Consider the following 13,240-nt stretch of genomic DNA (forward strand, 5'->3'; position numbering starts at 1 on the left):
TTTAAAGATTAACCAACGACAACTGTTGACATTTCTTAACTTTCAGACTTAAGCAACAAGTTACAAAGAACATGTAGGAAAATACACATGAAATCTTAATCCAGTTGGCATATATGACTGCTAGTCAACTAACAACATAATGAAAATAAACATATTCATGGGGAAAAATATTATGGTGGAACAAATCGAACTGTTTATGTTAGAATGAAATAACAATGAAGTACAACGATTTCTATGATAAATAAAACTTCTATTGTCTAAGACACATCATCTCCTGATATTGGTAAAATAAGACAACGAGATACTAGGCTTACGTCAAATTGAAAAAAAAAAAAGGGGAGGAATAAAGTAACCTACTTGGATCAGCAAAATATTGGGTAGATTATCAAGGTGTCAAACTCAACAACACATTATCATCAGAACTATCTAAATGTCACAGCCTCATTCCTACCGCTAGGACACGAGAATAATTAGTTTTGCTTTCAGGATCAGAAATTTCAAGTACAAATAGGTCAAGAGTCGATTAAAAGGTCACTGTTTTTTCTTTTTTTAGAGTATTATATATGAAATTATTTGGTTTCGTATTTTTCATAAGCTCACTTGAAATTGACATCTTATGTTCAAAACTAACGTATTTCTGAATTATACCAAAAATATTCTTATGAACAATTTATAGAGTCTACGTATAAACAAACGTTTGCTCTATACGTGAAAGGAGACAAGTCCAGGATATTTTAAAATACCACTATTTTAGTCATAAATAAGGACACAACCTACCAATAAGTTTATTAAATCTGAAGCTAAAGTAACTTGTGTCTATCTATAATTCTATAATGCCATCTCTAAAGGCAAATCTATTTTGTCTGTCATAATCTTCCTGGGAAACAGGTTAGCTAGAGACCCACTTCAGATATCATATATAAAGATAAGAAAAATATGGATTGGTTTTACTGATAGTATGACATATGCACAACACTTAGACAACTTTATCAGTAATCATTCAATAAAACGGATTTTTCTTGGTAGTTAAGTAATATGGAAACAAAAAAACTAGTTATACCGTATTATCGGCCAGTGGTGTTCCATTTAGAAACAGAAAAAAAACTGTTTGTGTAAAGTAATAAATAGAGTGTATAAACATTTTTACTTCTGATTAATGCTACATCATGCTTCCATCTTTTCATGTGGGTCGGATTCCAGCGTTAAAAGTACCATAGATATGATTCCGGGTTCTTTGATATGAGTGTAAATCTCTTATTTGACTACAGAATGAAATGTAAGTTATTTTCAAAAAGAATAATGGTCCGCATGGAGTTCGTTTGCTCGACATTGTTTTTTTGCTTCATTGCAAACGAACACTGACGTGACTTCCTACGAGCGGAATTCACTTCAGTTGGTATTTGTCCTTCAGGTCCATCCTTTATGAAGCCTGTTTTAAACCGTTTCTATAGCGACATGGTGTACGTTTTCGGCTACAAACATCAAAATCTGTCTCGAAACAAATAGAAATTTTGCGATTCTGTCGAAATGTAATCAACAAAAAAAGGTTGTCTGTTTGTGTTGGGTCGAAGTAACTACAGCAGTAATTTGGAAAGGGTTATACATTATGCTAACGACACTTTGAGGCACCCAAAGCAAATTACTAACAGCTAACTCTGATTGAGCGCCTTTCATTCAACCAATATCACTCCATATATAAATGAAACATCCAGTACCTTAATTAAGGTCTAAAGCTTCTTTATGTATGATTTTGAACACGTTTAGGCTCTATGGTTCACTATCAAATGACAAGTGAGGCAAGATTGTGTAACACCAATTTATAGAGCATAGACTGAATCATTAATGATTTGTATTGCCCGTCACGTGCTTCATCATCAGTGTCTAATTTGCATAACAACAAACTTTTTGATAACTATAATAACTGCATATTCCAATTATCTTTGAACTTTTTTTTGTTACAATGTATATTAAATCTATTCATAAAGGACGTAGCAAGCTACTTGGTAGTAAAACAAGAAATCAAACTGACATGCTGCAAACTATATGATGTTACCTTTGGTTTATTAGTCCAAATATAGTAAGTGCCCCCAGTGGCTCAGCGGTATGTCCGCGGACTTTCAACGCTAAAAGCCGGGTTTCGATACCCGTGGTGGGCAGAGCACAGATAGCCCATTGTGTAGCTTTGTGCTTAATTCAAAACAACAACAAATATGGTAAGTGTTGACACACAAAGTAGCTGTTTCGAAGTGTTCAAAAGCTGTACTTGGAAGAATTATGTTATACATACTGATCAGTTGGCCAAGTAATTAGAGTACTCAGTTGCACCAAACATGCTCGCCCTTTACCCTTGGTGGTGTTATAATATGACAATCGTCGGTAAAAGAGTAGCGCAAGAGTTAGCGGTGGGTGGTGATGATAGCTGCCTTCTCTTTAGTCTTGCATTGCTAAATTAGGGACGGCTAGTACAGACATCTATCTACTCAGCTTTGCGCGAAATGCAAAACAAACAAAACCTTTCTGATGTAATATTAAGACATTCGCTTACTTCCAAGAAACTGGAAGTTTAATGACGTGTTGAAGAATGCTATTAAGTGTTCAGACAATCGCTAAATACATTTATTGATGAGGTTAACTTGGATATCGTCTCCTCCTGGTACTTTGCTTTCGGTTATTTTTCCTGTTTGTATGACTTTTATTATTATTTTATTTGTTACATGGCGGTTGTTATAACTGTCTTCGTCATATATTTCGCTATTTATGTGTGTTGGGATAATGATTTTTTACACGTTTAGCTTCGTGTTACGTGTTTACTAGCTTGATTGTAGAAGTATATGTTGCATCCGTGTCTGAATGTGTTTGAAAGGTGTTTTGGAAATGTTGATTAAATGATTATCTTTTATCTTTATTGGTATGTGCTAGTGTATTATTAATTTCAAATGTTGGTAATGTATGTGATGTGTTTCAGCTACTTGTCAATTAAGTGCAACCAGAATTAATATCTGTTTTGTCGTTTAGTTCAGTGCAGTATTAATCCAATTGCTGTTGTTTTATCTAAATCACCAGTTTTATTATACTGTTTCTGAGAGTGTTCATCGTTTGAATTTCTGTTACTGCATTGTTGTCATCGTTTTTGCGTTCGTTGTTTTTAAATGTGTGTCGAGTGGTCGTGTTTTGTTATTGATGTATGTGTAGCTTTGTTTAGCAACTCAGTGACTTATTTCACATGAACTTGCAGTACTGTGGGTTATATATATTTGGCAACTTTTTTTGTAAATTTGTTGTATAATCAGCCCAGTAATCTTCTTTTGTTATAATTCAATTTCTCGGACTTGATAGGTTTGTTTTGATGGAGGGTGGCATTGAAAACTCACAAAATCTGGGTTGTTTTCTTGAGTAATGTCTTTAATGTCGATTTTCTTGGAAGAAAGTGCACCTTGGATTTTAACATGTTGGACTGTGAATTTATTTCTCGAAATGTCCTGTGTTGTATGACATTATTTCCGATAATAGTGGTGTTCTGTTTTTGTTATATCTATGAATATGACTATGGGCTGGTTGTGTTGAGCCACCATGGGTATCGAAATCCCATTTTAAGCGTCGTAAGTAAAAAGACTTACCATTGAGTTACTGGGGAATATTGACTGTTATATTTACGTAATTTCTTCAAGTACTGATCGAACTGTTCGAAGTACCAGTCCACACAGTTGAAGTATCTCCTGAATTCTGCTGCTATAAACTCCTCTCGATTGTAACAATATACATAAATCTAGCAATTGCAACCACACAAAAATTTGGCCTTGGTTTCTTTATTGTTTGAAGTTCTAACTGTTACACGGGATAATAAGATAGAAAATTAGTACTTAAGAGTAGTTTTTTTGCGATCAATGGTCCAGTAAAATGTTATAACCTTTGACTTTTGAAAATAATTACATGGTAGAAAATTACTACTTACAATTCTCTTTCGCGACCAATAGTGCAGTAAAATATTATTCAATTTTGGAAAGAGAGTAGAATATTTTGTTAATATACAGTTATAAAAATTTATTAATTTCAATTTTTCTACATCTTGAAAATCATTACCACAACAAAGTTTGTTTGTTGTTAAGCACAAGACTTCGCAATGGGTTATATGTGCTCTGCCCAAAATGACTATCAAAATTCAGTTTTTAGCGTTAAAAGATATACCGCTGACCCAGTTGGGGAAGGACACAGAATAGAGAAATGTATCACTAGAAATATTATTTATTTAAGATTATCTGAAACGATAGCTAATTGTTAAAACTATTATGTTCAGATATGTTTTTATTTCTTTAAGGTTACCTTTTATTTTATTTTAACTCGTGATTTGTAACTTCATCTGTGGTGTTAAGTTCAGAACAGTTTATCATTGTCTCAAGAGTCCACTTTAGACGTACACTTACAACGCTAAAATCAAGGATTCGATTCCCCTCCGTGGACTCAGCAGATATCCCGAATTGATTTTCCTATAAGAAAATGCACACGCTCTCGCGTGCGCTACTCTTAGATATTTGACCTGTTCCATTCTGAAAACACTATTCACTATATTATATACGTATGTATATATAACATACAAGCTGAATTCGCTGTTTCCTGCAAAGGTATCAAAATTACTTGAAATTTATATTTAAAAACAAAATGAAATTAATTTTAAGAACATTATAAAAATTCAGTTTGCATATCATTTTAACCTTTACTTAAACGTTCGGTTTTCAAAAAAAATTACATGAATTAAATTAAAGCCTATTGGTGTACCACGATGACTGTTGTTCTGTTTTCTGAAAATATAAACAGGTTTTGATAAGATTCAACTCTTTAACGTGCTGTATACAACAACATTTAAATTTTGACCTTGTGCCTTATTAATTGACATTACAAAACAAGCTGTAACTGAAAACCGGAGCCTTTTAATTTTAAAGGGGTAAACACTTGGTAGCAAATGGATTATTGCAATGAAATCGTCTTCACCTGTGGCATGTTCAGTTGTTTCAATAACATGTGTTAGTTAGGTCTCGTTTGTTTGTTTTGAATTTCACGCAAAGCTACACGAGGGCGATTTGCACTAGCCGTCCCTAAATTAGCAATGTAAGACTAGAGGGAAGGGAGCTAGTAATCACCACCCACCGTCAACTCTTGGGCTAATCTTTTACCAACGAATAGCGTGATTGACCGTCACATTATAACGCCCCCACGGCTGAAAAAGCGAGCATTTTTGGTGTGATGGGGATTCAAATCCGCAACCTTCAGATTACGAGTCCTCAACGTCTTAACCACCTGGACATGTCGGACCAGTAAAGTCTTTACAACAAAACTCATGCTATTACATAATCTTGGAGGATCACGATTTGTTAACGACATTAATGATGAATCAGTCTTTAACTTCTGAATGTGAACTGGAATCCCTGTTGGTTTAGAAATTCAGTTGGGCAGTTCAGAGCATCAACTGAGACACTTACACTGGACGTGTAGGGAAATTCCTGTCCGGGAACCTTTCCCAATACATAACTGATAACTTAAATCATGAACAGTATCATACTGAGGTGCAACAACAGTTCTTTTACACATCATTAATAATGTTTACAAATATTAAGGAAAAATCTTTGCTTTTAGTTCTTCTGTATCCTTAACCAAGTCGTCACATTTCGTTGTAATAGTAATGGGATTGTTTGATTGATTGACTGAAACTAACTGAATAATACTTCGTAGAATGGACGGCAATTACCTGTTGTGGAGGCACAACTATAGAGGACGACTTTTCGAAAGTCCCTTAGTATTACGTCTTCAAATCAGTGGGTGTGTTTATTTTATTTTAGACTTGGCACTAATTTTGGTTTTAAAGACCTTAGGGAGAACCCTAAGGTAAACCAGGGGCGCTCAGAAACTTTTGTTTCTCTTCAGCCCCGCACGTGGCTGAGGGTTAAAGACCTCTCGATGAGCAAATTGGATATTTGGATAGTTTCTGAAGAATGTCTTGAAGTTGGTTGATTATAGTCGTGTAGGAGACAAACGAAGTCGGAGGAGAAAGGGAGGGACAACGCATGAAGTAAAGGAGTGTAGAAAGATATAAGAATAGTACAAGACAGGATAACATACCTCTTTTTCAGGACCTGGGTATTTCATGCAATCTCTCTCGGCCACTTTCCTCAGTGGGTGTGTAAGTACTGACGGTCTTTTATAGTGTCCTGGTGGATTGTAGAAAACGTGTTGTGATTGGTTGGATTATCACTGTTTCTGATTAAAGGAGAGAGTTCCTGTAGATTCAACCAATGGTTACTCATCTCTAATATGAAATCTCTGTTAAGTAAAGGTTTAATATGGTTGATATAAAATGATTCTTTGATTTTTCTTAACTTTCAGTTCCCCCCACCTTAATCTCTGGCATTGTATCTCTAGATCCTAGTCAAGGTAACATACTTGCCTGGTCCTAACAGGAGCCGTATGAATTAATTAATTCTTACCACGTGCTTTGGCTTGGCTTACTTTCATTGTGCCGTTGTTGTCCAACTCTCCCTCCTCACGCGTCATTTCATACAACCCACTTCGCTTCTTCACCTTCAACAAGTCAAAACAAAATAAAGACAAACTCCCACGCAAAGTTAAATACTCTTTCACGAGAGAGGACAAAGAGGAACCATAACGTTTCTGACCACCACTGTTGGGGATAGAATTCTTTAGACTTCTCTCTCTCTGAACTAAACCACTGCCAAGTTCATTTGATTTTTCTTGTCTTCCAGAATTTGTCTGTGTCGATGATTTTAGTTTTCTCCCAGTTTATTCTGTGTCCAGTTGACGTGGCGTGCTCTGTAATTGCTGAAGTTTGTGTTTTCATGAGTCTTGTACTATTTTCATGTTCTTTTATTCTTGTCGCGAGTTTTCTTCCCGTTTCTCCAATGTATGTATCGTTGCAGGAACACGGAATTTCATAGATGACGTTTTGAGTTTTTTTTGGTAGGTCGCTGTTTGATTTTTACCAGAATGGACCTTAAGGTATTGTAGGTTTTCACCGTACTTCTATGTTGAATTTCTTGGCTATGTGTTTGAGTTTTTTAGTGAAATGTTATAGGTTTGGTAGATAAATGGTGGTAACGGTAACTTTCTGATCTTTTTTCTTCTGTCACGGTCTTCTTCAAGTAGTTTTTGATGAAGGTGGAGGTGTAACCATTCTGGTTAAAACTCTACGATCTTTTGACGTTCTGCTTCAATAGATATATTATCGCAAATGTTTTCTGCTCTCTTGTTTAGGCATTGGATTGTATCACCTTTTATCGAGATTGGATGATAGGACTAGAAATGTAGGTATCTGTCCCTGTGGGTGGGTTTTCTGTATACAGTTGTGGTTATTTGTCTTGTTTGTTTGCTGATGAGTATGTCAAGAAACGATAGACTGTTTTGTTCCTTTATTTCTATAATGAAATGGATTCTTTCGTTTACGGAACTGAGATGTTCTAAGGAGCCTGGTAAGTTTTCGTGGATGTGGGGCCAAATAACGAAGGTGTCGTCGACATAACGTCTGTAGAAACTTGGTTTTATAGGTGTGGATGAAAAGGCTCTTTCTTAAAGTCTTCCATGAAAATGTCTGCTAGGATTGGAGAGAGTGGTGATCCCATGGATAGACCATCTGTTTGTTCGTAGAATTCCTCGTTGCATTGGAAATAGGTTGATTGTAGACAAATGGTTGTTAGTTCCATTATGGCGTCTATTTTCATATATGTTCTGTGTTGTAAAGAGTTGTCATTCATCAGTCGTTATCTGCTGATGTGAAGGGTTTCTGAGGTTGGAATATTGCTAAATAGATCTGTGATGTCAAAACTGACCATAATATCCTGGGATTTGATGTGTAGTTTTCTAAGTTGTCCTATGAAATCTATCGAGTTTTGAATTTGATGTTCAGTGTTTCTTCGTAGTGGAGATGAGATAGATACTAGGAAAATAGTCAGTTGATGGCAAGGTGAGTATTGAGCACTGACGATAGGCCTTACAGGTATATTAAGTGTGTGTATCTTAGGTAGTCCGTAGAACTGAGGAGGAAAATTTTCCTTGGATCTTAAGTCTTTGGCTAGTTTTTTGTTGATTAAGCCTTGTTTCTTTAGTTTGTTCAGCGTTCTATTAATGAGTCTCTCAGTCTTTCCTGTAGGATCACCGGTGATCTTTTTATATTGGTGTTTGTCCAGTAACTGTTTCATCTTCGTGTCACAACCATTCACGTCTAGAATAACTATACTGTTTCCTTTGTCTGCTGGTAGAATTTTGATGTTGTGGTCTCGTTTTAGACGGTTCAGTGCGCTGCATTCGTGTTTAGTGATGTTCGGTTTAGATTTTTTGGCCTTCCTGAGGATGGTGTAAGTTTGATGTTGGAATTGTTCAGCCATTTGGTTCGGTGGGCTTTGTGCAGTAAATTCTATGGTTGCAGCTATGTCAACAGTTGGAACTGTGCTAGGTTGGATGGTAAAGTTTAGACCTAGGTTAAGGATCTTATTTTCTGTAGCACTTAGTACTCGAGAACTGTAATTGTGAACTGTGAGACTCAAACTACTTTCACCAGAACTACTAAGACAAAAAAAGATTCTCGACAATACTAGCAGACACCTCCTAAGACTGCAAATAGAAGAACAGAGACGAAAGAAGCACCATCTACCCAACAAAACCGGAATAAAATATACTGAGCTTCAACAACTTTTCTCCACAAACATTAGAGCACTAGATATCCTAAACCTCTATATCAAACGTTATACAGCCAACCTAGAAAACATCAAGAAAAAACAAGTTCAACAATTTAACAGACTGATCAAGACAGATAATCCTACGTCTGTAAACACAGTTCCCAATTACAGCTCGAGAGTACTATGTGCTACAAAAAATAAGATCCTTTACCTAGGTCGACCTTCGTTATTTGGCCTCACGGTCATGAAAACTTACCAGCCTTCTTAAAACATCTCAATTTCGTAGACAAATGAATCCACTTCACTATAGAAATAGAGGAACAAAACAGACTATAATTTCTTGACATACTCATCAGGAAACAAGCAAAACAAATAACCACAACTGTATACAGAAAGCCCACCCACAGGGACAGATACCTACAGTTCTAGTCCTATCATCTAATCTCGATAAAACGTGATATAATCCAATGCCTAGACAAGAGAGCAGAAAACGTTTGTGATAAGACATCCATTGAAGCAGAACACTAAAAGATCGTAGAGTTTTAACCAGAATGGTTACACCTCCTCCTTCATCAAAAACTACTTGAAGAAGACCGTGACGGAAGAAAAAGATCAGAAAGTTACCGTTACCACCATTTACCCACCATACTTACAACATTTTACTAAAAAACTCAAACACATAGCCAAGAAATTCAACATAGAAGTACGGTGAAAATCCTACAATACCTTAAGGTCCATTCTGATAAAAATCAAACAGCGACCTACCAAAGAGAATCTCAAAACGTCATCTATGAAATTCCGTGTTCCTGCAATGATACATACATTGGAGAGACGGGAAGAAAACTCGCGACAAAAATAAAAGAACATAAAGATAGTACAAGACTCATGAAAACACAAACTTCAGCCATTACAGAGCACGCCACGTCAACTGGACACAGAATAAACTGGGAAAAAATTAGAATAATCGATACAGACAAATTCTGGAAGACAAGAAAATCAAAGAACCATTTTATATTAACACTATTAAATCTTCACTAAACAGAGATTCCGGATTAGAGGTGAGTAACCTGTGACTGCCATTGGTTGAATATAGAGGAAATCTCTCCTCCAATTAGAAACAATGATAATTAAGCCAATTACAACACGCTCAGGTCAGCCCCTACACACATACTGAAGCCATAAAATTTCAAATCCAGGCCAAGTTACATGTTGTTCATCGAATTTTCTCCAGAAACACTAATCTTCCTACGTACTTCACGAAGATAATGACAACGTCGAAGTACAGCGCTGACTGTATTTTACGTGACGGGTATTACTATCGCATATTTCACTTTAGAGCCGAACGCCCGCATCGCCGATCCTCCAGCTCATTGTCAAACAAAGTGCCCAGACAACACAGACAATCAAAGGACAACTTTCAACGGAAAACTACAGAAATACCCCCGAGTCCAGAACTAGCCAGAAATAACACGAATACAGATTCAGGCAACTCAACACCGAAGATGATAACTCCCATTGTTAACAATACGTCAAGACTTAACAGTTCAAGGAAAACAAGTGATAGTTCCTGCCAGACCTCAGTTCCAGTTTTACGGAATACAACCACCAGCCAGACTCAGACCATCTACATGACAACTATCGACGCATGAGTTCAAACAGAGAAACAGACCACAATCGCTCAGAAGACACAAACGAAATTACAAGGAGAAACAAGGGATCCCAGACCAGTGAAGAACAATTCACCGAAGAACAGCCAGTTGATTCACCACCAAGCTCACGTTTTTCTCTATCACCACTGGGCATCAGGTGTGAGCGCTAGCTTAACCTGAAGTTTCTACCTGTTCTACAAGACCGCAGCTAGCAGTTTCCCTAGTTACCAGACAACCAGCCACATGTATACCATTGCTACAATCCATAAGTTTTCTTTTTATTCCAAAATGCTTCAAAAGCCACGATTTTCTTCCCAGCTACTTCCGGGCTCGGTCTGGGTAGGTTTCTCGGCGACCCGGCTGTGAAAGTGGGTTTTCTCTGGGTACCCCCGTTTCCCCCTTCAGCTAAATTTCTGGCATTGGGTCTGTAGATCCCAGCCAAGGCAACATTCTTGTCTGGTCCTGAAAAGAGCCGTTTAGGTCAATTTTAAGTCAATCTTAAGTCAATGTCTAGTAATCGCCAGCCGTCATGTTATTTTGACCACGGGCTCTGGCCTGACTTACTTTCCTCATGCCGCCCTTGTCCAGGTCTCTCTCCACTCGCGTTGCTTTCATATCCTCCACCTCACTTCTTCACCTTAAACAAACTAAAACAAAATAAAGAAAAACTCCCACGCAAAGTTAAATAATCTTTCACGAGAGGGGACGAAGAGGAACCACAACATTCCTGTCCACCCCTGTTGGAGAGAAAACTCTTCACACTTCTCTCTCTCCAAACTAAACCTCTGCCAAGTTCGTTTTTCATTTTTCACACACACTGACGTCTGTTCTGTGAAAGTGGGTTTTCTCGGAGCACGCCCGTTTCCCACACATCCAAATCTCAGACATTGGATCTTTAGATCCAAGCCAAGGCAACATATTGCCCAGCCCTGAATCAGGTCGTTTCACGTTGATATTTGCTTGTCGGGCTCACTTCTTCGGTGCCGTCTTTGTTTCGCTTTTTCTCACCCGTTAATTTTATAATGTCCCATCGCACTTCATCACCTTAAACAAGTAAAAATTAAATACATGCAAAGTTTCAAGTACAGTTAAATAATCTTTCACGTAAGGGGACGAAGAGGAACCACAACGTTCCTGATGACCCCAGTTGGGGAGAGAATTCTTCAGATTTCTCTCTCTAAACTAAACCCCTGCCAAATTCGTTTGCGTTTGCACACACACTAACTTGAATAAAAAAGACGGAAGACTTATGTCGTACTCTATACTCGTGTCTCCACAACAGGCGGTTGCCGCCCATCCTACAAGATTGTTTGTTTGTTTGTTTTTTGAATTTCGTGCAAAGCTACTCGAGTGCTATCTGTGCTAGCTGTCCCTAATTTAGCAGTGTAAGACTAGAGGGAAGGCAGCTAGTCATCACCACTCACCGCCAACTCTTGGGCTACTCTTTTACCAACGAATAGTGGGATTGACCGTAACATTATAACGCCCCCACGGCTGAAAGGGCGAGTATGTTTAGCTCGACGGTGATGCGAACCTGCAACCCTCAGGTTACGAGTCGCACGCCTTAACACGCTTGGCCATGCTAGGCTTGTCCCCATCCTACAAAGTTTCATCATAAATACTCTGCCTAAATAATCTATCAAAGAACTGAAAAATACGTTTATGAAGTAAACTGGTTACTTCTCACGTCACTGCAGTTATAAAAAGGAGAGAAAATAAGGAGAAACCACAACTTAATATGTAAGATATAAACAGCGTTGTTGACCCATCAGTGATATCGTGATAATTTTGTTGCTAATGGATGACTTATGGTGTTGTGTTGAGTACTTATTACCAAAGGGAGTGCGAACGATAACAGAAACTGAATTGAAAGCTTCAAAATTATTTTGTGGGAAACCTGGTGGGAATGTTGTCCCTTCATATTACCGCTGGGGCAGCATGAGCCACCATGCGAAGTTTGGCGGTAATTAGTCAAGAAGTGTGCGAGGAGTTTGCGTTCAAACAAAAACACAATTTCACTCTTATGTATATATATATTTATGATATTAAACAAGCCTTAACCAAAACACTAAACAGAAAAAATAAAGTATCCAGGGCACAGGTTATAATGTAAAATATAAGATGTGTCCTTGTTTTTGTAGGTGTGTCTTACTTCCGCAGTAACCTCCAAGCAGAACAGGTATCCCTTGTGTAGTTTTACAAGAAATTCAAAACAAACACCTCCAAAACCCATGACCCGACTTACATCCCACTTTATAGCCTATACTGTGGTGAGTAAGTTTGTTTTGGGTAAAGCTTGTTTTATATTATGAATATGTTCTATATTGTTTTGATCTTGCTATTTGTTATATAGTTCGCCCTTTTGACGTAAATATTAACTGTTTAGATAATGTTCATGTTTACATGACATACATATACTCACATCGTTTCAACTTTCAACTCCTTGGTTACCAGGAAACATCATTCCAGTACTTATGATAAGCACCTCATGAAACGTTATTTTGCGACAGTTTAAGCTCACATGTAATATACACTTCCAGTTTAATTCCTCTAATTATATTTTCGTAATTTTATGACTCTAGCTGAAGTATCATCTCTTACCTTTCACATAGCCACAACTACCTTACTGTACATATATATACAAATAAACCTCTTCGTAACCAAACATTTCGAGATCAGACATACAGCACTTCCAAGACCGAAGATATATTTCTAATTAATGCATAGGTTCTTAAAGATATCGTTTTACCACAAAGTCTACTTGTCTTGTCACTGACAGTTGAGAAAACCACTCAGCACGGTAGAAATTTTAAACATAAACATAGTTCTAATGCACTACAAAATCCTGATTGTTCACTTACCGTTTTCTTACGATCTCGTTATCTAAAGGTTCACATGAGTGAAAAAGAACAT

At 37.2% G+C, this 13,240-nt stretch overlaps 1 protein-coding gene across 2 annotated transcripts in view; it reads right to left on the minus strand.

Moving 5' to 3' along the window:
• The window catches only part of LOC143222834 (BCL11 transcription factor A-like), a 114,548-nt gene that overhangs the window by 77,311 nt on the left and 23,997 nt on the right, over positions 1-13,240 (minus strand). The window lies entirely within an intron of this gene.

This window comes from Tachypleus tridentatus, chromosome 8 (assembly GCF_004210375.1).
Source record: "Tachypleus tridentatus isolate NWPU-2018 chromosome 8, ASM421037v1, whole genome shotgun sequence".
Lineage (NCBI taxonomy): Eukaryota > Metazoa > Arthropoda > Merostomata > Xiphosura > Limulidae > Tachypleus > Tachypleus tridentatus.